At 40.2% G+C, this 25834-nt stretch overlaps 1 protein-coding gene across 2 annotated transcripts in view; it reads right to left on the bottom strand.

The window, feature by feature from the left end:
• The window catches only part of Samd5 (sterile alpha motif domain containing 5), a 393914-nt gene that overhangs the window by 177278 nt on the left and 190802 nt on the right, over positions 1-25834 (bottom strand). The gene's annotated exons all lie outside the window — the stretch shown is intronic.

Genomic DNA, 25834 nt, shown 5'->3' with positions numbered 1-25834 from the left:
AGTGAGAAAGCCAGTGCTCAAATGGTGCTGGGCTCGTCAGTCATCCTGCAGGAGAGAAAACGAGTAGGCTGGAGAGGAACGGCATGGTAAATTCTACAATGGTAGCAGGACATTTGCTCTACTCTGGTGGAGTAATTTTGTTCACTTCACCACTTTCTAACTATATAATACTCAAATGTACATAGATATACACACATATATATGTGTGTATATACAGACATAAATACATACAATACATATACATACAAAGACATGGTTGATGCATACACACACCACACAAACACAATACAACAATTCTCTCTCTCTCTCTCTCTCTCTTTCTCTCTCTCTCTCTCTCTCTCTCTCTCTCACACACACACACACACACACACACACACACACACATTAGTTACTAGTGATCGAGGTTGCCACAAATACTTTCTTCTTAAACATTGCTTTTGCATAATCTAACCATATTCTTGACAACTAAGCATATTATACTAACAAGAATAAAACCATCCTTAGTCACAGGCCAGGAGATATGTGATTTGCCATTCCTGTGACAGTCTAAGTGCCGTGGCAGGCCTGGATACACCCCACACTTCCAGCCAGGGAGTGCTGACCTTCATGCCAGCATGTTTACACTGTGCCACGGTAGAAGAATGCGATGCTGGCTTTCTGAATGTCAGAATCAACAGTGACAACGGCGGTGTGTAAGCAAATGCACTGAGTGTTATGTTTCACTTTCAAAAGTAAATGAGTCATATTCCTTGTAAGATCAAATGAAACACGCATGCCGCACATTCCAATTCTGCTGCCATCTGACAGTTCATTCCTACAGGGAAGTGAGGCAAAAATAAACACAGGGACCCATAAATTGCTTCCAATTGTCTGCGAACTCCTCAAGTACACAGTAAGTAATTCTAAAAGCAGAAATCGAGATTCCAAACAGACTCCAATGTGCTTTCAAGTGCCTCTTAACATATTTCTTTGGGGACATGCCTCACCGCAGAATGCTGAACTCGCCATGGCTTGGCACAGCTTCCTTGGGCCCATCCTGCCCTAATAAAAAGCCATGAGGCCAGATCCCAAAAGTGTGTCACCAGAGGACCCTTCATGGTGTCACCCTCAGCGCCACTACACGAAAATATGACACAGTTTCAGGGAAATATGATATCATGAGAGGCTATTATTATGCATCTCTCCAAAAGCCCTAATTTGCATGTATCCAATAAAGGTACACAGCTCACAGTTAGCACACACAAGCTGTCAGTTTTTCCAATATTATAATTATTACTTGGGAAGCTTGAAATAATATCTCTATCAACTCCAGAGATTACCACAACGACAATGGGATAAATAACAGCTCTTTCTGCTTTCCAAAAAATTTTCTATCATAGCAATATATTGAAAACCTCATAAGTCTATATATCAGGGATAAAAATTCATATTATTAGGCTTACAGTTCAGGAGTTAAAAATACCAAGAATGATTGAAGACTAATATAGCAATAAAGGGGGGCTGCTTTATGGGAAACTTGGCAGCTATCTCTTGTGTTGTTGATGGAAACATTAGCTAAAAGGCAGAAGTGATTTGGGTGGGATTGCGCACTTATCAGAATGGCACTACTGGACAGATTATACAACCCAACAAGGTCAGGATGCAGATCTTCAGTTTCACTCCAGGAATCATGAGGAATAATGCCGATACATCTCCGTACTCTGCAGATATCTCACTCAATTTTATCAGAAAGTCAGAGCTCAGCGCTGAGGGGTTAGCGGGTTTTGAAATCTAGCTGCACCATTCTAACAAATCCCAAGCCACCGACATCTAGCAAGACATCCCATTGCCACTTATCACTCATAATCGGCCGTGTCAGCAGATTTTCATGTTGCTACTCATATTCTCCATCTTCTGTCCATCAGATGTGCTTATATTTGCTGTGAGTTCGGATCCCTTCTGGGGAATGTTTGAACCTTAGTAGAAGCAAAGGTAAAAAAAAAAAAAAGAAAAGAAAAGGAAAGGAAAAAGAAAAAGAAAACAGAAAAAAGAAAAGTTCCGGGAAGAAAAGAATTAGTTCTGACCAGTGAGGACTTAACGATGTCACCTCCAGTTGGGAGAGCCAGGTCTTGGTTACAGTTATTGCTTTGGCGAGTTTTCTTACCAAGACTAGCCAACTGCTGTCTCATACAGCCTTTTGGAAGGTAAAGCTCCTCTCCTGAGTTCTCGCGTTGTGGCCATCCAGCAGGGACTTATTGTAGCCTTCCAGATAGCCTGTGTTTTCTAGTCTCAATGTCTTTTACCACCTCGTGACCTCATGTCAGTCATTCCTTCACTTAACAAACATCTGTGGAAGCTGATAGTACAGCTGGAACTGCTCAAGGTGCCAAACTGCAGCAGGAACCCCGTCACCAAACACAAACAAGCCACCCATCCTAGCAGGAAGCAAGTGGCAAAAAATATGGCACTAAAACCATACTATATAAAATGCTCCATAGATCAGGGATACATGGAGACAACGCATATGAAGAAAGACAGGAAATATTATGTACTAGTCAAAAAGGAGCTATAATATATATTTAGTGGTCAGAGAAAAGTATTATTTTCCTGAGAGAACATTCAAGAAAACAACTGAGATTTCCAGGCAGTAGACACAGGAAGTGCAAAGGCCCTTAAGTGAAGCAACCTGTTTGCTCTATGGAGAGAAAGGAGGCAGTGCACTGTGGCAGAGAGATGGTGTCATAGCCAGCAGCAGCTGCATCTCAATGCTTGCCATAATGCAAGTACTACTTTGTCATGAAACAGGCTAGGGAGTGGGGACCATTCTTACTGTTCTACTGGCTTCCTCTCCTCTCCTGCCATCTGACCTTCATCAAGCCCAGAGAACCTGGTCTCTGGCCATGTGAGCCTGAGGAATGTCACAGAGATGATATTCAAGAAGAAAAAGGTCTATTATTCCTATTCTGAGTGAGTATGAATGTCAGTAGACATATATCACTGAAAAAATAAGTAAATAAATAATGAATAAATAAACAAGATAAATGTCTAAAATTATGGCCTTAGTTGGGAATATGGAGCCAACTAAATAAACAAATTACATTGCTGTCATGAAATTTATGTTTATATATGCATTCATCTAACAAACAAGCAAAATTTTAAAATATTCATGTTATTCATGGCAGAACCCTATACAATTTGTACACATGCATCTTGTCTATATTTTGACTTATACCATTTTAATTATGGAAAAAAGGTCCCCCTCAATTGATACTGAGTAAGTAAGACATGTTTTCTATACATTTTATAAAATGCACAATTTTATGTCACCTACAGCATAGCATCATGTGTGCCAGGAAACTCAATGCATTTTTGTCTTGTTTTGCTTTTTACCTTGTAATGAGCCAGGTTCTATCCAGTGAGAGCTGTGTGCACAGTAAGATATGGAATAAAAGGGAGAAAGGAATACATTTTTTCCAAAAGTCTGAATAATAAGTCTAAGACAGTTTATATAGTGACAAACTTATATATAAGAAAACTGTGATTTAATTGCTCTTTGAATATATAATTTTTTCAAGTACACACATAAACTATTTTAATAGTAAAACAGAAAAGTCCCTTACATTGTTTGAGATTATGATATCCCTTACATTAATCATAGGAAAAGTTGTGTGCCAAGATACCATCTCAAGTCTTTGCCACTTTTCATGCTCAGGGCCTATACATACCCTTACATAGAGTTTAAATTCTCTCTCATTTCTTCAACATTCATGGTTTTCATGCACTTTGTGTATGGTTATATGAATAAACCCACTGGTATGAACTAATAAGAAATACTTTTTATTTATTGATATAACATGTTTTCTGAATGCTTATGTTAAAGTTCTCCACCACCCCAAGATCATTTTGCACATTTTATAGAATGTTTTTTAACTAAAACAAACCATTCGTACATAAAGATGATTTCCTCTTAGAAACTTTAGTTGCATAGGCAGTTCTTAGAGCAACATCAAAGAGATGTTTCTCAAGACGCCAGCCAGTTGAGAAAATTAGCATAAAAATATCATTAACTGTCATTAACTAAAACACAGCTTAGATAGATGGAAAACCCTTGGCCTTAAATCAGCAGCAATCAATAAATGGAAAGTAGCTTAGTAGCCATTCACTGACTTAAATGTACAGCCAGATCAAACTACTGATTATCTGGACCATCCCGTGGGTTCTGTCCTGGATGGATGTTTACGATATGGAATTTACAATGATGAATCAATGGCCGTTTGCTCTGTTTTTGCTGGGGAATCATTGCCAATTGATGTGACAAGATCTGGATGCCCTGCTAGAGGAGAAACTCAGCATATCTCGTCATCTCTTTCCTTCCTCTCTTTCTCTTCTTCCTTCCCTTTCTCATGTACCACATGGTATATGACAAGACTGCCCATTCAGCAACCAGGCTAAGGAGGGTTTGTCTGTCTCTAATGTTACCCCCTGAGGAAATACTCTATATTGATCTAGAAACCTCATGAGTAATAATTCTCTGAAAACTGCTTACTTAATAGCTGCCTCCCAAGCACTGTTTGTCTGTTTATACGTAAATCATTCAAACCTCATGACCACAGGGGTTTCTGTTACTATTGCCAGTGGTTAAGTGAGGAAACTAAGGCACAGGTCACGTGGCTACTTAATGGTAAAAAAATTATTCTCATCCCAACCATCTGTGTCATTAGGTATTAAGTTTATATCTGCCCTTCATCATGCAAAAACAAGGAAATCAACTGGTCTTTTAGAATAATGATTTTCCCGCAGTAATAATTATTCCCCGTCATATGTCAATTCAATTTTCAAATTTTATATCCAGACTTGAATACTGGTGTGTGTGTGTGTGTGTGTGTGTGTGTGTGTGTGTGTGTGTGTGTGTGTGTGTTTCAACACTTGTACTCTAAGACACTATTTGTTGATTTGCATAAAACAAGAACAGGCTTAACAACACATGATGACACTAGTAAAAATAACCACCAGGGAGGTATCAAATAGGATTTAGAAGAATAAATCATATTTAATTGGGTAAAATAAAAAAGAAATTCATTTAATGTATCATATTTGATAAATCAGTCTTCGCCTTAATCGCTAGATGGGTCCTCCTCTTTCTACTTCCATGGACTGGCATTCCAGGCACATTTACCACTTCTGAGCTAGACCACCATCCTACAAACTTTGGTCTCACAGAACACACGGGCATATTTTAACTCTCATCATGGTGTTCCCTGCTGTAGTGATTTCAAAAATAAACCAAGACTAGAGACACACCTCTCGCAAGCCTCAGTATCATGAGACACTGCTCATGTGTACCACTAGCAGCCTTCTCTTCACACTGACCATCCTAGCTTTGCTGTACTTCATGAACTAAAATGTCTCCAATTTACATCATCTCAGAGTGAGCATCTCTCTAGAAGACTGGTGCCTGGAGCAGGAAGACATTTTGGGTGAGACCATCAACAAACTGTAAGTAAATGTTTAATATGCAGGCTATCTGATATGTGAGCCCTGTAAAAGGGTCTGTTAGCCCCCAGAGGGGTCATGACCCACAGATGTAGAGCATAGACTGAGCTAACTACAGCATCTTAGAAGCAGTTTTACTCTAGTAATTAGATATCAATATTACAAGTCATCAAATATTTACTAAGTCAGAACTCTATCACTAAAATGTTCAACATGAATTAACTTAAAAGGAAAGCAATTGTCATTGATTAAAATGCATAAAACACTATCAAAATAGTAGAGATGAAAAAGCAATCAATATTAGTTAGTTATTATCATATGGATTTGCTTGTCATAAAATGATTGAAACTTAGGAGATAAGTTTTCAATTTAATGCATTTAATAAAAGTTACTCTTAGTTGTGAGTAGAGAAGAAGGAGTTAAAAAGACAAGATTAAAGTTAAACCATAACCCCTAATTCAGGTATAAACTGACTATTGATCTCATTGAGCCTGGGTGTTAGCATTCCCAGAACAATTATCTCTAATAAATTGAAGCGTGTGCTTAGACTACACTTGTAAGTTGATAGATTGCCAGAATAATAGAATATGTGGGACTGTTCACAATTCCCTTCAAATTTAGTCTTACATTAAATTTAGAGAGCTTGACCTAGTATTTCACGTCTTAGCATTTACTTCAATATACATTCCCTGATGTGCAAACATCAATACTATGGCATCTTGTACTTAAAAGAAGTCAAATAAATCACATTTGGGTTGTACTTTCAAAAAGCTCTTTTTTAAAACAGAGAACTACTTTTAGTTGCACATCTGTCATTTAAAAAGATCCCATAGAGGTGTTTGGAGACAAGGCTTATTATCTTGATCCCTTGGAAGCTCTTGGTATATTCCAGAGGTGACTGTCCTACTCTGCCACATCGCAGAAGCAACTGTCCTGTCAGATCCCACTGGGTAAAATCTCCCTTCACCTACACCCGAGGAAGAAGGGCAAGCAGCTTTCTTCCCAGACAAGCTGAGCGCCCTCTCAGATCAACAGAATTTGTAGCAAGTTAAAGTAAGTAAATTAATTAAACTATAATTACATCACTCCCTCCCCCTTTCATCTCTCCCATAGCTTCCAACTCCCTCTCAAATGCAGTCTTTTATTCTTTGTTATATATGCCTGTGTGTGTGTACATGTGCACGCGTGTATGTGTGTGTGTGTGTGTGTGTGTGTGTGTGTGTGTGTGTGTGTGTGTGTAAACAAATAAGTATATAACTGCAACCTGCTGGTGTATTTCTTGTTGTTTGTGTGCATGTGATTTCAGGGCTGACCACTTGGTATTAGATTACAGGGCTCATCACTATGGAAGACTAATTCTCCCCCTTTCAAGAGTTGTTGGTTATTGTCCAGTTTTTCATCTAGGTGTGGGGCTCCATGAGATTTCTCACACCTACATTGCATGTCATTTGATGTTGTCATTGTTCAGGTCTTGCTTGGGTAGCCATACTATTGAGATTCCATGGGCGTGGCTTCCCTGTAATATGAATACATACAGTCTCACAGCAAACTTCCTGGTTTCTGGTTCTTACAGTCTTTCCATCCTCTCTTCCATGACGTTCCCTGGGGCCTTTGGAATAGGGTTGTGCTATACGGTTAAATTCTCCCTCTGCCTTTCCCACACTTTTGGTAAGATGCTTTTCATCTAACAGTAATTTTCTTATACCATAGAAATTGTATGATAGGCATCTTACACAGGAAGAACCCTAGGAAAGTTTCCTGAAAGCACACAGATAACATGAAAAGTGTTACTGTATAGACCCATAGTTCAATACTTAAAGATTAATGATTCCTAAAATGATCCTGAGATCTACAAGTAGATTTTATGTGCTCAAGTTGAAGGAAATGTATATAAATGTGCACACATAAGTGGGTGAGAATACACACACTCATACACACATACCAGTAAACAAACTCAGAGATTGATGAGAAAAGGCCACTCAAACCAGACAAAACCAACCTACAGCTGCTTTGTCATGCCACTCGAATTTTATTATTGTATTTACTCAAGATGTATTTTATTGGAATAATTGTACCAATTTGTGGGATAGTATATTTTAATTTGATATGTGTATATAGTATGTACTTATCCGAACAAGGTAATTAGCATGTCTACCACCTTAAATGTTTACATTAGGATGCTGCTACTAAGCCTGTTGCCTATTAAAAAGCATAGTATTTTTAAAAGGGAGTCTAGGAAATAAAAAGGCCATAGTCTTTTACTAGAACCTTCTCTTATGTCTTACATGTTTCAGTAACGTTTTCAGACTGTAATTTGAGTCTAGGCTGCAGAGTGGTAATTGGGGAGCCTCTTATTTGTTTCCTACAGATACACAATCTACACAAGAGGGACCAGAGAGGATCTTGTTTTGAACAGAAAACACTTTAGTCTCCTCAAAGAAATGCTAAAATGATGAACTCCGAGTCTATAAAAGAACACTGAGATACATATGTGTCCCTCCCCAAAAGACTCTTGGATAAAAAGAAGCCCTGCCTTCTGTCCAGACCACTCACATGGTTAAGGGTCTTCATAATTTCTGTCTCATAGAGCCAGTATCAGAAATTGCTGGACAACTCAGACACTTTTGACACAGCACATACGATTCCTGTCACTAATACAGAGTGTTACTGAGTACAGAAACAGTCCCTTTATGTTTGCTTTTTCTCCCACTATTCTTCCAATGCATGCTGAAAGTAGGTAAATTTGGCAGTTCCGAATATATTTATATGGATAACATCGATATGTTTCATGTTGAAGGAGATATTCTGTTCTGTAAAACTCTTAGATCTCTGAACACAAATAGAAAACACAAAAGAACATTGAAAGCATATCTAGTGAAAAACTTTTTAAACTTATGAAGATCCCTGCAATAGTTAGAATTTGAATTGTTCCCTAAAGATCTATATGTTTTGTCGGTTACAGTCCTGTAGGGAATATTGATAAGTAGGAGAACCTTTAGGAGGTAGCACCTCATGGAAGGAAGTTAGGTCACTGAAGGCATGCCTTGAAGGGAATATTACTTAGGGCCTTGGTCTGTCTCTCTGTCTCTGTCTCTCTCTGAAGCTGCCATGGAGTAAGCAGTCCTTTCTCTGATGTGTTTCTACCATGATGTGTTGCTTCACCAGCCATGGGCTTAAAGTATCAGAATCAAACAACTATGGACTGAAATCTCTGAAACTGTGAGCCAAAATGGTTCTCTCCTCCTTATAAGTTGATTAACTTAGATATGTTGTCATAGTTATGGGACTATGACAAACACAATTCCTAAGAACCAAAGAATGAAAACATTCTGGGAGAGGGTGGATGGTCAAAGGAGTCAGTCTATCTCACCAGCTTTGGGGATTTTGTGCAGTTAGCCAACTCTGTGCAAAGAAAAATGTTTCTACTAGGAATCTCCTGGCTTGAAAACAAATTGTCGATCTCTTGCCTTCTACAAAATCTAATCTCCACATGTTCCATGGTTCTGATGTGATTTGCAGCATCTAAAAAGCTCATGTTATGGTTTCATTCCCTCAATGTGCCGATACTGAAATAAGGTAGACTTTAAGAGAGAGAAGTAAGTCATGAGGAGCCTGATCTTGGAATAAGTTAATGTAGTTCTTGCAAGATGAGTTTTCTCCTCACAGAAAATGTTGTCATAAATCAGGAATGTTGAGTCTTCATTAAGCTCTTGCTGCCCTGACTCCCCTAACAAGCTCTTTGGTATATATTCCTGCTACTTATTTCCGTTTACCATGAAGTCCAGTGTACTGTTGCTGGGCCTCCAACACTGTGAGCAAATGAATCTATTTTATTAAAAAAATATCCAGCACTAGATACCTTGATTCTACAATTCCAAATGAACTAAGATAATATATCTTACAATAATAGTTAGCTCATTGTCTTAGCTTGGGTTTTATTGCCATGAATAGACACCATGACCAAGGCAACTCTTATAAAGGAAAAAATTTAATTGGCACTGGCTTATAGTTTCAGAGGTTTAGTATATTATCATCATAGTGGGGAGCAGGGCTACATCCACTAAGACATGGTGATGGAGAAAGAGCTGAAAGTTCTACATCTTGATTGGAAGGCAGAAGAAGGAGACTGTGTGTCACACTGGGCATAGCTTCAACATACATGAGACTTCAAAGCCTGCCTCTACAGTGACACACTTCTTTCAACAGGGCCACGCATCCTAGTAGCCTCACTCAAGATGGGTCAAGCATTCCAACATTTGGGTCATGGAGGTCATTCCTATTCAAACCACCATACTCATGATCATGATTCTTTCTTAATACGGAATCTAAGACCAGAAACCTCATTCCACGGTGAATATAGAACTGAAGAGGTAAATCTCCCATTTCAAGAACTAAACACATTTAACAGCCAATTTTAAAACTCAGGGTCTCCTACTAGCTTGTACCCAACATCCCTAAGCATATGGATTAAGTCTTTACCATTACCACGTAGATTTTGGGAGGATATGTGAGATCTGTATGGTAGCACTAGGGACAAGAAAATCAGAGTAGAAACTTCACCACATATGAAGAGAACCACAGCATCTTACCTCCCCCGGGACACTAATTTGAACACCCAGAGCATTTCAATGGCCAGGTGACCTCCCAGTGAACCCACTGCAGATCGTGGCTTCCTCTGCGGTCTTCTCTCATAGCCCACACGCTGACTGTGCCGTTCTCCCGACCCTGGCAGGTGGCCACAGCCTGTGAGTGGAGTGTGTGATATGCTGAGTCATTGTGTGTAAAGGAAAAGGTTTTGAACAATGCCCCAGAGACTTCTGATCAAGATGTTTCATGTACAAATATTTAGACCACTGGCTTCTTTAGAGATGAGAGTTTCTACCATGTCTGGGCTATCACGATGCTTTCAATGCCAGTTTGCCGTGCTTCCCTGTAGACGTCGAATTCATGCCCTTGTGCATATTGTTCCACTCTCTGCTGCAGAGAAATGTTCGTAAGGACAGCATTGCTTCCTGTACATAAGATGTGAAAAGTTCACAGTAAAATCTCAAGTGGAATTATATCTATTCTCCTTTGCTTTTACAATTTTATCTATACAATTCCTTTTCCCGTGTTTTACTTTTTCCATGTTAGAAATATAGGATATCTTGGTTGGTTTTTTTCTGAGCTTCCCTTCTTGTTATTGTGATAAAATACTCTGAACAAAGCAACTTAAGGGAGAAAGGGTTTATTTTAGCTTACTGTTCAAGGTATGGTTCATTATTTGGGGAAAGGCAAGGAAGCAGAGGTTTGAAGTAGCCTACCACAACACACCCACAATCAGGAAACAAATGGATATTGCTACCCAATTCTCTCCCTTCGTTTCATACAGTCCAGTATCTCTTACCCTAGGAATGGAACCATCTACAATTCAGATGTGTCTCCCCAGTGAGTTAAGATGACTCAGCAGGAACAGGAAGCATGCCACCAGATGTGAGGACCTGACTATGATCCCTGGGAGCCACATGTGGAAAGGAAGAACTGATTCCCATAAATTATATGCTGACATCCTTATGTTATCTATGATTTTTCCCCAACCCATCAAATAAATAGTCCTAAAGAAAGGTATTCTTATACCAATTACTTTAATCAAGATTCCCACAGGCAAGCCCAGAGTGTTATTTCATAAGTGGTTCTAGACTCCATCAAATTGACAATTAACTCTAACCATCATTTACATGAAACATGAATCTATATGTACAAGTGTCTGGATATTATGGGCACTATATGGAACCTGTATATGCAAAATACAGTGAGGGAAGGACTAGATGGGAGAATTCTGTTTGTGAACACACCACTCTATTCCTGTTAAGCAACACACAGAATTCTACTTTAGCACCGGGACATCTTTGTTTCTACGCCAAACTAGAGCTTGTGGTCATTTAAGCTTTATTCATCTCTAGAACTGCCTTGATTTTAAAAATTAGCCCTACAGGCATTCACTGAAATAGGCAACATAAATTTGGCATTGCCCTAAAAGGTGTAACTGGTTTTTTTTTCTTTAAGTGCTGTAATACAAACATCACCTTCAGCATTCCAGCAAAATAACCCAAGATGCAGCAAGGTATCCCAGAGAAGTGTCAATACATCTTCTCATAGTCACCCTGCTATAGCAAGGGATTGAGATGATTAAATTCGCAGCTCCAATAAGCAACATGCGGATTACTTCCTGAAGGGAGCCACATAATAATACCTGGAGTGTAAAAAGAGAAGATGAAGTTTAATTAAGTGTTGCCACTGAAATCATACTGAAAAATCACTGTGAGAGGAGACTAGGAAGACCAGCCCCTCATGGATGGGGAGAATGTGCTGCCAAGTATAAGACAATGACTTTAAACACTATGCTATTTATTATTATATGATGTATGCTACGCATGCTAATATATATGCAACACATAACATCCTAACAGAAGGTAGTATCTGTAAAAGATATGGGTTCCATGCTAACCCTCTGAGAAATCTACTTTATTTTTTTTTTTAATTTACTGAAATATTTGCCTTCTTAAAAAAAATAAAAGTATCTGTGTAGAATAGTATAAAATTTAAAAAGATCTGGCATATATTTTGAAGTTAATAAATAGAAAGACCTTTAAATACATCTGGCTTTGAATCCATTAGCAATATAAAATCAATGAGTTTAAAGGCAGGTTCTGGATTAAAATTTGCATATTCAATGAGGACATCATGAATTAAGAAAGGAAATGAAATGGAAGGGGGGGAGGGAAACTTGCTTTATTAAGACATGCTTCTAAAGATTACATTTTAGACACAATATTCTTGGGCTTCCTTTGGTCAAAATAAGAAAATTTTCAGTTTTTCTTTTTTGTCTGAAAGGACCTTGTGAGCTATTATTCTTAAGACATGAGTGCTGAGCAATGGCATATCACTAACCCAAATGTGTACTCATCAGTCCTTCTGCAACTGTGCCCTCCATTCCAGGTGCTGTCTCTTTTGAGTTTCTCTGAACTCAGTAGCTGTCCAATGAGTGCAAACTGTGTAGGTTCTGTCACTATGGAAACAATACTTTCCTCTTCCCCTCACTGATGGCATTTCAGATGCTCAGATGAAGTTAAGGAGGTGATACCGTGCTGATAGCATCTGCTAATAACCTAAATGAAGTAAAGCATGTAAAATGACTCTCCCTTACTTAGCACTTGCAATTACATGAGTTTTGGCAAATGTTCCACATACGGCATATACTGTGCACCAGACCATGTTCTCATCAACAACGTACATCAACTCTTCTTACAAAACCCTGCAGGAAGGTGACAGTGATGTCGTCATTTTACTGATGTGTCCATGAAGAAGACAAGAGGCTTGGATAGGACATAACTGTTTCCCTTTGTTTCCCTGCTTCTAGGTGGCACTGCCTGGATTTGAAGGGAACAAATCACTTTCCAGGGGCTAAGGGAATTAGGTGCCAATTTTGTAACAGGAACCTCAGTCCTGACAGCCATTCACCTGTAAAAATGCATGATCATAGGCTGCAGATGAGAGAACCAATTTCAATATGAAGGCCAAGATTGTGTTGAATGGGAGGAGACTTGAAAGTCAGGATGCAAAGCCAGACCTGCCCAAACCCTGGATCTGCGCACTTTCCATTCAGCTGTAGGACACACAGGAGTGGAGGAAAGCAGATCCGGGCACTTCCAGTTGAAGGAAAGAATCTGCTACCTAGTCGTTCTGGAAAATACATCAGGTCTACAGTGGTGACGCTCTGGACTACCCTGTAGATGATCACGCACCTTAAAACCCAAGGATACACCCATTGAATGGAGAACAATATTTTTCCCAAATGATAAATAGATTATTTATCTGAGAACTGTAAAGCTTTATGCATCCTCTAAACTCTAAATTGAAAGAATGATGAATCTATTGGTCACATTTCGCACTCAGTTTTTTTGTTTTTTTACTCTTGTTTTAAGAAACTTTAACACCCCCACCTAGATTACATGGCCATCCTCTCTCTAGACATTAGACACACTCAAGGATCCTAGCTGAGCTCTCAGCTTCTGAAGTCACAGGACCGTGAACACTAATAGAAATCAGGTATCACGTCACAGGGTGGAGAAGTTACTTTTGATAGCAATCAAAAGCTTACAACAACAACAACAACAAAAACCCCACTTCTCACATTCTATGCCATTACAGCAGCTGCCTTTGACAACTAAATATCAAATAATCAAAACAAGCGTTAATTAGCCCCAACCATTTCCTATTCATTCCGACAGGCCATCATCTGCTAATTATCAGACCAATAACTGAGTATTGATCACAATTTGTCAACCTGGGAGTAATTGAAACCCGGGGGGGGGGGGGGGGGGGAAAGAAGAGTGAAATTCCTCGGTAAACAATAGGCTTTTGGTTCAGAAATGCTTAATCAGCTCTCCCAGCCTACTTCTCTGTCAATAAATGCTTTTCATATAATTGTCTCTCTTTCAATTGTGCTGTTTTTAAAAAAATCATGTGATTTGGTAGGGACATATTAGGCACATACATCATTTTGGCAGCCAATACCATGCCATGATGGAATTAAGAGAGTTAATGCCTTGCAGAGAGCACTGAGAAGGTATGTCTACCTAGATGCCTTGCTTTAGAATAATGTTAGTTAACGTTCATTTCTTCATCTATTTAAAACCAGGTACATATCATCTATAGTGAGATTTCTGGCTTTAATTATCTAGATAGCTGTATTTGTCTTCTACCTTTTAATATCCGATGTAGAGATGGATCAAGTTGTTATGTTCACGAAGAGGAGCAGAAACCCATCCTTGCTGCTGCCGGAGGATTGCCTTCATCAGTTTGAGGCGCTGGTTCGCAAGCTGCCTAGTGCTGCGACCCTTTAACCCCACCCACTAAAGCATTCTATTTGCTAGTTTATAGCTGTCATTTTGCTACTGTTGTGAATTGTAGTGTAAATATCTGATATGCAGGATATCTGGTATGTGACCCCTGTGAATTGGTTATTTGACCCAAAAGGGGTCATGACCTATACATAGGTTGAGAACCGCTGAAGGTCTGTTGGAAAACTAAACCAGTTCTACCGGAAACTTAGTCCTCACTATGCCACACCTTCTTTATTAATCATTTTTTTTCAAAAACAAAATATTGTTGATAATTTTTGCCAAAAAATCCCAATGTGGTATATTAAAAAATGCAGCGAAAAGATGAGAGTATGACAAAGATCTTACAAAAAGAAACTCACTGAGCTTCCTGGGGGTCTGGCTATCCCTATGTTTATCTCGGAAGCGAGGCGGCACCATTTTAGCCCTACTGTGTGATTAAAAGGCCCGACTTTACCTGATTTTTGGCCTTTTTTCCATTTTAGATGGTGAAAACAGAGCACCAATAAATTAAAATGCCAAGGAACTAGGGACTGGCTCAATTAACATTGTCCAAGGGAACAATTCACACACACACACACACACACACACACACACACACACACACACACACACACACACACACACACGCTGTGTGCCACCTCCCCGCAAACACACACACTTCAGGGGAGGTGTTCAAACTGTGCAAAGTCTTAACAGCTCACCCGAGAGCCAATTCTCAAAAAGCCTTTCCATAATAACTATTTGTGCCTATTTTCTGCCTGAAGAATTTCCATAATTTTAAATCCTAGAAAAACACGACTCACAACGGGAGTGGTGAGAGAACATGAAGTCTAGCGAGCCTTGGGTAGAGGCAGAGAGCATGCGATCGATGCAGCAGTTATCAGAGCTCTACCTGGAGACCTGGCTGGCTAAGTGGATCAGCCTTTGACTTGCCACCCCTGAGACTGTTCTAGGATTCAAGTCCTGACTGGAGTGACTGAAAAATCATTCTGACCACTGATGTGTGAAAGGCCAAGGTGAGGGGACAGTGGAGGGAGGGGTCTCAGGCCAGTCATTACAGCACTGCATTTTCCAGTCCCTAACCATAATGAATTGCATACGCTCTGCACAAGAGTCACACAAAACCCACGACTCTAGGCAAAAAGAGAAGGGTAGTAACATGGAAACTAATATGGACTGTTTAAGAATTACACAATTCAAGTAATATTTTGCCAGGGAGGAAAATGCTTAGCATGGGGTTTCGTAGTGATACCTCCAGTGCCCACAAGATAGACTGGTGTGGGGGGTACATATCTGAACCCTAGTGCTGGGGTGAGGGAGAAGTCAGGTCTGGGTCCAGCTTTATTGGGAAACTGTCTCAAAAGCATAAGAGAGTGAGCAAGAAGGGAACACAGCTAATGATGGCCTCTGACTTCCTCACACCCAAACATTCCTATGGACATACATACATACACCACACACACACACACACACACACACACACACACACACACACACACACACACACATACACACATACCTTTGTTACAATGTCCTTAATCCAAGAAAGGATAAATTTGTTAAAGTTTTTAAACATAAAATATTTTAATTCGGGGGTCGGTTCAGTTTGACTACTAAGGAAACAAAGCCTAGAAACATTAGAATAGAAACCACCTCATAGATCTAGCCATAAATGAGATGTGACTGCCTGCCATCTAGGGAAATGCACACGAGCAACCAGAAACTCTGTAGCCCTCCTTAATAAATGCAAGAGTTAACAGGGCTAGGGTGCATCAAGAAAACCCCCGTGTCAACTTACAAATTAGAACCAGCTCTGGGTTTCATTTAAAGTGAATAATTCATTTGTACCTTAAATTTCATCTCTATATCTGATCTAAAGCACTGCTCCCAACAACAGGTGCATATCCATATAAATGACTTCACTGATTCTGTGGAGAAAGGCTGATTGCAAGCAGAGGGGAAAGGGAAGATAGTTTCCTTTTTATGCCAGACCTAGAGCACTCTTAACAAGATTCCCCAAACAAATACCTTCGCAAAAAATAAAAAATAAAAACATTACAATACTGAGGAAAACAAGATCCATTCTACCAGAAATAAATTTGAAATAATACCATATTCATTCCTCATGGTACATGGCATCCAAGGCCCCAGGCTCATCACTTGAATCTCCGTAGGCAGCCAAGCTCTCACCTTAACAGAATTCTACTGGCTGCTTTTTGCAGACACTCAAGCTTCCTATAAAGTGACAGCAAATTTAAGAACCACTACCACTTTCTGGGGATGTTATTATTGACTCCCCTATTTCAACTTCCATATTCAATTTAATTTGTATAGAGAAGTATTAAAAAAACACGAAACACTAACTCATAGCAATCACACATGAGAGAGGGTGCCCAACTGGCTGGCAAGCCCTGCGCATGGGTAAAACTTTCCAGACTGTTCCCTTTAAGATGTCTGATTAGGAAACTATGATTGCAATCACTAATAACTCAAGGGTCACAGGCCTGCTCAGATGAGCTAGAAAGCTCAATTACACAACAAAATGAGGGACACTGGCTGATGGTCCCAATCTCCTCTAAAACGCACTGCATGCCAATAATTGCTTTCATCAGTTCTCTATTTAAAAGTAATACTTTATGATTTTTCATTTTCATTGAAAAAAAATCTCTTTTGTACAAAAGGCATTTGGCTGTATGAGCTTTCACATCACTAAAAGTCTTATTTTCTAGCTCCAAAACCTTAGAACTTAGAAGGAAAATTAAATACCCTGGCAGATGGTCTCTTTATAGTTACATGTTTAAGTTCAAGGTCATAGTTCTGCCCTTTGGCAGAGCATCCACAGAAAATGAACCAATGAGAACAAGGCTCGTTAAATCCTTCCGATTGTTACACTATTGGAGTTATAATTGAAAAGAAAGAAAGGAAAGAAGAAAGAGAAGGAAAGAGAGAGGGAAAGGAGAGGAGGGGAGTGGAGAACAGAGGGAAGAGGGGGAGAAAGGAAGGAGAAAATAAGTAAGTACATTGAGATATTACACATATACATACACACATGCAGCATGCACACACACACGTGTACACGCACACATGCAGCACGCACACACACACACACACACACACACATTTACTTTTTCCAATAGTTACAGATGAGAAACAAAGCATAACATTCTAATTTTGTATTAGTCACCAGGGAGCTAAGGCAGAGTTCAGGATAGCAGAGGAAATAGACTGAAGAAGAAAGGAAGTCAAATCCTGAGATTCCTACAGAGGATTTTGTGTCATTGCTTTCCTAAGCACTAAAGATGTGTGTTTTCCATTCCAGCTGCTCAGGAGCATTCTCCTCCTGCCAGGAGTGTGGCCGCAGTAACATTTTTTGTACATATGAAGCTTCTGAGACCATCTCTGCTCCGAGTTCTCCCGACTCACCTGTGACATTCACTTCCCAGTGTCATTTTTATCACAAAAACGTGACATAACACAGAGATCTATGTGGAGTGGCAGCAGAGTCCGGAGGCTGGAGCCTTATGTCTAGATCCTAAGCCTAGTTTTGCTGCTTGTAGGCTGTGGGACAAGCAGCAAAAGTTTCTTTCTTCTGCCTCCATTTTTGTATCTCTAAAATGGTGGTACAGACATCCTTTGCAGAGTAGGAGTCTTAAAGATGCTCAAAGGAGCCATGTCTGACACAGACAGGGCACTTTTTTATTTATCCCTTATGATTGTTGTTACTTTTCTAGACAGATGGCACCCACACATAGCCCAAAGCAACCCGAGCTCACCAAATGACACTTGAAATAATAAGCCCAGTCCCTTCCTCTTCCCCATTGCTATAAAATGACTTGGTAATGTGGTACATATTTAGTGTTGCTCCCCCCCTCCACCCCTCTTAAATCCACTTTAATTAGTTTTCTGCAACTATCTTCATTAAAACTCAAAGTCACCAGGCCCCCACACGTTGCTGCCACCAAGGATGAATTTTGAGCCCTCGGTTCACTGGCGTGGCACTACATGTGAGGTCCCCTGCCCTTGTCTCCAGTTTACCATGTTCATTGCCACCACTTTCTCCTGACAGTTCTTTCTTTGCATCTCTGTCTCCCCTGACATTAGACTGTCTAATGGCTCAGTTCTTACACCTCTTCTCTTCCCTGTCTCTCTTTGTCCTCTGGAAGTCTGTCCTGTCTCATGGATTCACATATCATCTATATGAAGGCATCTTCCTTATGGCATCCCTGTACCCCAAGACTGAGTTGGCCAGTGCAGCATGCCTCAGAAAAAAAACAGTGCCTTGGAAACCATCTCTCTATGCAGTGGTTCAGACATAAACCTCAGTGTATCTTGATTTTGACCACTTGGCCCCACTGTACAAACCTATCCAGAATCTGAGCATCCACAACCTGTTTCACTGGAGGAAGAAGCTACTTGCAGTTCTTAGGTTACTGCAGGAGCCTCCTTGTTCTCACTACTTTCTTCCATCCCTCTTGATTTATTACAATTATATCAGCATGAGTCAGAGTCTCATGTTCGGAGAAGCCTCTTGCAGCCATGTCTAACCTCAACACTCAACAAGACTGGGGTCTTATAAAAAGAAACAAGAGGCCCATCAAATGACAAATGAATAAAGAAAGTGTGATACATTTTTTTAAAAAGGACACTGACAAAAGGCCAAGTGTGGATACTGAATGAGATGCCATATGTGAACAGAGGAGAGAAGCCTCAGGGAAAAGCAGATGTCTTAACATCGTCAGCCTAGATCAGCAGCCACTAGGACAGAGAAATTAGTGACAGTGGTCTAGTTGACCCAGTCACAAACCTATGCCTAAGAACCATGCAATTTAATTAAAAGAAGGAGGAAGAGGAAGAGGAGGAGGATCAATAGCAGGAGGAAGAAGAGGAGGAGGAGGAGAGGGGCAGGAGGAGAGGAGCAAGAGGAGGGAACCCGTGTTTTAAGTGAGCGATTATTTTGTGTTGACCCACATCCACAGCCATCCTGGGCTGCATGTTGCCTGTGTGTCATGTGTTGGACAAACTTTCTTAAGAGGAAGAGCCAAATCCTTTGGCATGAGTTGGAGACCCTATCCTGACATCCTCTTCTCTCCCTCTTACCCACTCTGCCCCATCAGGCTGGTTTCCTTGCTTATCCTTAAGCACAGCAGGCTCTTTCTACCTGGTAACTTGCTGCTGCTCATGGCGATCTGGCTGCCCATGTAGTGCACTTTCACCTCCTAGATCTTCCAGGGTGTTCTGTCTCTGAGGCTCTTCTCTACTGCAGAACTCCCTGTCTTTTCCCACTCTGCCTCCTTTTGTCTCCAAAATACTCCCCACATAAAACACAATCCACTTTAGTACTGCGTTTACTCTACTTCTCAGTCAGACCTCAGGATCCAGGGAAAGCAGAATTGAACGTATTTTGCTCGACACCGAGTCTCCTGCACCTGGATTACTTCCTGGCTCATGGACACAGCCTATAAATGACTGTGAAATGGAAAAATTCTTCTCTACCAGACTGTTTTCTAACAGAATATTTATCAAAGTCAGTTTGTGGTAGACAGTAGTAAAATCAAAGGGGATTTGGTCCTTGATATGAACTGACTTACCTTTTCCCCAAACTCATATGATGGAGTTCTAACTGCCTCTGTAGCTGGTTTTGTAGGTGAGATTTTAGAGAAACAATTAAGGTTAAATGATATACCAATGGGCATCCTTAACTCCCCCAAAACTGGTGTCTTGTAGGGAAAAGGGCACTGAAAAGCACTGTGGGGCACAGAGAATGGGCATCCATATGTAACCAAAGGAGAGAGGCCTCAGAAGAAACCAGACATCTGGAGCCTTCAGCATGTCCACCAGGACTGTGAGAAAAATAAATGACAGTGGGACAGTTGCCCCTGTCAGTGGTACATTGTTGTCACAACTCTAGCAGACTGTTACAGCCTTCCGTGGTCTTTATTTTAAAAGGAACACTCTTTTGTGGTTGTTTCTAAATCAGACACAGGTACACTGCACCACACCAAACAGAACACTATCCCATCCCTCCACTTGGATGTGCGTTTCATCGTCTTTGTATCTGGCACGCAAGATGAGTGGCTGTTTACCTCTGGTTTTGTGATAATAGTGCAGTTGCTATGCATGCTCAGAATTATTAACCCCTTTGTGGTGCAAATGACGCTGAGCTAACTCCACCATTAATCTTCTTATGCTGTTGAGAGTATTTGTCAAAAGAAGCAGCCTACTATGCTCCTAGGTGACTCCACCATTGATGCAGTTCAGAAAGAAAAGCCCACGCAAATGCTAGGCTCTTCTATTTACCAGTTTCCAAGTCCTGAATTGGTTTCCTGTCACACATTTGGATGGGATCATTAGTTTGTGGTGGTGTTTTTAATTACTACCTATTCTCTTCAAGTTTGTTCATAGTGGTTTGCATATGGGAACACAGATGACTCCTTCATTAACAGAGGCAGCCAAAAGTGGACACCCACCCCCCCCCCCGACACACACATTCCCTTCTGCATTCTAGAAATGCCACTCTGTCCCTATGAGAAAGGATAGCTGGAGATGGATAAGCTTAGGTTGAGACTGTGAACTGAGTCTAAGTGATAAAAGAGCAGAGTTATTAGGTAATGGCCACAGGAAGCCATGGGTTTGGCTAAGCACCGCACCTACCTCTTAGTATCCTTGATATGACAACACAGGACTGGACCACTATCCCTGCTCTATATGAGGGTACCTATGCAAACAGAAGATGAAGGATGTGCCTAGAGAAGCACAGCTTTGCCCAGAACACTGTCAAGATTCAATGTCAGCATGTAAGAGTCCAAGAAAACCAGCCAGGCTCCACAACTTTGTCTGAAATGGATTGGAGACAGCTCTCCATGAGCTTCATGTTAAACAAAGACCAAAAAATGAAAAAGAAAAAGAAAGTGTAAAAAGGAATCAGGAGTCTAAAATTATTTTTTTGTTGGGTTATTATAAGGAATGGAACAATAAGTGTAAATTGGATATGAAATAGGTGGCACAAAGGAAACAGTTACATAAACTAGGCAATTATATGACTATAGTTTATCTGCTATTCCTTTGGTAGTCCATATAAGAGATGATTGCTACATAGGAAACATGGTTAGAAACTGTGAAGAAACAGGGGTAGGTATTTACTTCTGGTTATTTTCTACTGGTGAAAAGTCTTTTTGAAGCAGAAACCACATTCTGTTTCTCTATTTCTTATAGTTTCTGGCAAACATTTCCCCCTCCTATATGTAGAGGAGTTGTAAATCTCACACATAATATATACTAAAATGCAGAGAAAAGAGGGCCTTTTAAGTTTTTGGCAGCCAATGTGTTGCCCTCCCTAGGTCTACTTCATGAATCAGCAGTGTAAGACAGTTTACATGCACACCCAGCCTCACAGCTCAGTCTGATTAGGTTTCAGGTTGTGCTGAGTCCCTTAACAAACACTAACTGAAAAACTAATTGTGCTCTTCCTCAGCATTTTCTTTCTTTTTCTGCCTTTCCTTCTTCCTAAATCAGCATCCAATTGAATACTTCTAGTCAAGATAAAGACATGAAAGTGCTAGGAGACAGTAAGTTCTCCCTTCCTCGCTCTCCTCCTAGTCCTCCCACACGCAGTTCTGGCCAGGGACAACAGAGGTGGGTGCTCCTCACTTCCAAACACCTGGCGACGAATTTATGTCTTCTGAAGTCTCTGCTTGGTTCACCTCGACTTTATATATTGGGGAAAAGGGTATCATAGCAGTTTAACCTCCTCTGAGCCTTTGATGTCAGAAAAGAACCAATGATCTCTACTATCCAGTGTCTTATTAAATCATAGCCAACTCTAGCCACTGTGCACGGCAGAAGCTCCATTTAAAATCCCGCTAAACTTTCTGTGCAATTTATCTTGAAGCCCGGGAAGTGATTTATCAAGGGGACAAAGAAGACAAACCTTAGAAAGAAAACTAAGTAGATGGGGGCCAAGTTGTATCTATCAGTAAAAATATGTCAGGCTTGGAAGGCTTATATAGTATTTGTGTATGTATATAACAAGATGGTCTGGGAGGAACGTTGATTAAGCAGGTTCTTTTCTTGAGGCAGGGCTATATGCATGTTTGTCTGAAATTAGCAACAAACTTTAAATCACCAAACTCTTAGGTTCGGGTCTGACATTTATAGGATATGGGAAGTCTTTAAGAAACACTTTATTTCTAAGTCAATATCTTGCTTGGTAGTTTCATCTTTTGAAGATGAAAATTGATTTTTCTCAGCACTGCAAATTGCCTCATCCCTTCCCCCATTGCTGCTAAGAGGCAGGCATACAGGGAGGACAATTTGGGGAGCCTAGACCATGACTGTAGCAACTATACGCCATTCCACGATGCCCCAATCTATATAGGAAACATGGATTAAAAGACTGTCTCAATGTTGCACATTTCACTGTAATTCTCTTCTCTTTACTAGTGACCGAAAAAAGAGAGTTCAATAGTATTTTTGTCATAACCATTATAAGCATTTACCTTAATTTTATTTCAGGCAACAGTACAAAGGATTGGCTCAGATGTGCCTTCGAAATAACCCTATATGTTGATTTATGTTCATATCTTTTCTCCACAGGACAAGATTAATCACCAATTAAAGCTTAAAATACTCTCTATTTAATACTTCCTGAAAAATAAGGCAACTATCTTGACTAGCCATCTCTCTCTTGGTGGAACTATGGAAGATAATGGTTCAAGTGCATGAAGAGGCAGGTACATCCTTCAAAGGCCCAACCTTAGTGACATTCTTCCACTACTCTGGATCTGCCTCTGAAAGGCTCTGTAGCCTTCAAAATAGCAGCAGAGACTAGAAAACAAATATTCATAACATAAGCCTATAGGGACACTTCAGCCTGAAATTGCCACAGACATGGATGCATAAACAGTTCTTGCCTTGGTGGTTTTACCTAGAAAATGAAAGAAGCATAAATTTTATGATTTAAAATTATTTTTAATTCATTTATATTTGTATGCCAATGAATGAATGCCATGTGTGTGTTGGAGGGGCATTAAGAGAGGCCAGAAGAGGACATTATACGCCCCAGAGCAGGAATTAGAAATGGTTATGAGCTGCCCAATACAGTGCTGGAAACTCAGGTCTTCTCAAAGAATAGTGAACACTCTTAACCACGGAGCCATCTCTCCAGAACCCATCTTCTAATTCTAAAGACGAAGCATGGGCTAGCGTGACAGTTTAGAACAATTGGGAGCTCCAGGAACAAAGAAGACCACACCTACAACATAATTATGCTCAAGATTGCAATAAAGAGAAAAGGGCAGGGCCGTGACACACTGGCATGTCAAGTGATAGATTGCCACTTGGAGACAACACTGAAGCTCTTCCTGCTTTCCACGGGCCCCATTTTTAGAGCAGAAGACAGACACTGCTGAGGAGAAGGTAGAAAATGGTCTCACCCTGTGCCAGAATGAAAGAGTTGATGATTATAAGGAAAGGGTGGAGACAAAAGCCTTTTGTCCTGGGCAGAGGGAGAACAATACTCATGCAGTTCAAATCCTGAAAAGAGACCAAGAACGCATATGGCACAGCTTGAAAGAGGCCTGGAGATGTTTGTCTGCTCAAGGTGTGCTGGCAAAGTCAGGGGAAGGAAAAAAAGAATAAGAACATTGAAAATCTCTACCTGCTGGGAGATAGAGAGACAACTCAATGGTTAAGAGCACTGGCTGCTCTTCTGGAAGATCCACATTCAATTCCTCCAAGCCCTCACATGACAGCTCACAACTGCCATTAAGGCCAGCTCCAGGGCATCTGATACACTTTTATGGTCCATGTGGGTACCATGCACATATATGGTACACAGATGTGCATACAAACAAAAACACTCATACATTTTAAATAATAATTTTTTAAAAAAAGAAAGGGAGGAAGAAAAGAAAAGAAAAACCCTACCTGCAAAGCTGAGGTTTGCAGGACCTTTCTATGACTGCAGAACTCTCCAGATCAGTGGACATCCTTTATTATGGTTTCAATATGAAAGGTCCCACATAAGCTTATATGTTTGGATACTTGGACTCCAGATGACAGTGATATTTTGGGATGTTACAGGATCTTTGTGGTGAGAGACATGGTACTTGGTACTGACTTTTTTGAGAGACATAGCCTACTCTGATTCTAACTTAATGGTCTCTACTTTCTGTTTGATGTCACAAAAAGACCAATGCAAGTTCCTGTTGCCATCGTGAGCACTACTGAGGCCGCCATTACATCCTCATTGTGATAGACTATACCTTCTAACCATAAACCGATATAAACTTCTCCCTTAGGGTGCTTCCTTCTGTAGTCTCACACAGCAGGGAGAAAAGTGATTAGTATAAGCCTAGGCCATAATAACAAACAATAGCAATCGATTTCTAGATATTTTTGTAAAGAATGCATTTGCTATCATTATGAATCTGTCTCTATGCCATGTGTATGCCACGGCACCCGTGTGGAGATCAAAGGAAAACTTTCAGGGTTTTGGGGATCTGACTCAGTCTGTCAGGCTTGCTTGGCAATTACTTTAACCCACACTGAGCCATCTCTCCAGCCCAGCAAGCAACTTCTAGCAAACAGATAAGAACAATTCAAATGAACAGGTGCTGCTAAAACTAAAGATGGAATAAGAACAGTAGGTGTCATTTTTTAGCATTGCAGAGCCACACTAAGTGCAAGGCAAGAAATAGCCCACAACCGGAGGAAGTTAACTAAAAAATTATCCAAACCTAGCCTAAGAACAAGCTCTCCTGACTGACTCAACCACATACAGTAATGGTCTCAATGAACAATGCACATGGCCATTTCTGTTTGTTAAATCACAGTTAATTCATTGTTTTCTGTTCTTTTACATACACTATCTGACACTCAATCAAAAATAACAAGGCATGTATAAATGCAAACAAAAATATTCCTAAAGAAGTCTGTAGCTTTATTGTTTCACTGAAGGAAGACCAACTGTTACAAGTAGCTAAAAAGGACTAACAGGAAGACTTACATTAAAAATATTTTTGATGGGTAATAGCAATTTTGCATAAATAGAATAAGAAATCATTTCTGCCCTGGCGGGATGAGGCGGTTGGTGCATATCATGGAAAGCTAATATGAGCTGTTAAATGAAATGAGTCTGAAAACAAGTGGAAAAAGCATTGCAGGAGAGGAACTGCCTGTACAAAGGCATGAATAGATGAACAAGGCACAAAATATTGACCATTTTACGGTAAAGCCGATAGAGCCTTAGGGGAAGAAGAGGTCTCTCATTGCTTGATGCTTTTTTCATGATATCCTTGAATGTGCATCAGTATATAATGCTAATTATGCTCAAATAAAAGGAAAAGCATTGACTACATGCTGGAGGTAAATTGACCTATTACCGTAGTTGTCCCTGGAAGAATATTTCCTCAGAACCATGGTGCTCAGTCATAAGCAAGAATCGGCAAGATTGAGCTTTTGTGATGCTGTGACTGCTG

This window comes from Acomys russatus, chromosome 21 (genome assembly GCF_903995435.1).
Source record: "Acomys russatus chromosome 21, mAcoRus1.1, whole genome shotgun sequence".
Taxonomy (NCBI): Eukaryota; Metazoa; Chordata; class Mammalia; order Rodentia; family Muridae; genus Acomys; species Acomys russatus.
Note: the sequence above shows the minus strand (reverse complement) of the source record. Positions and strands in the feature narration are given on the sequence as shown.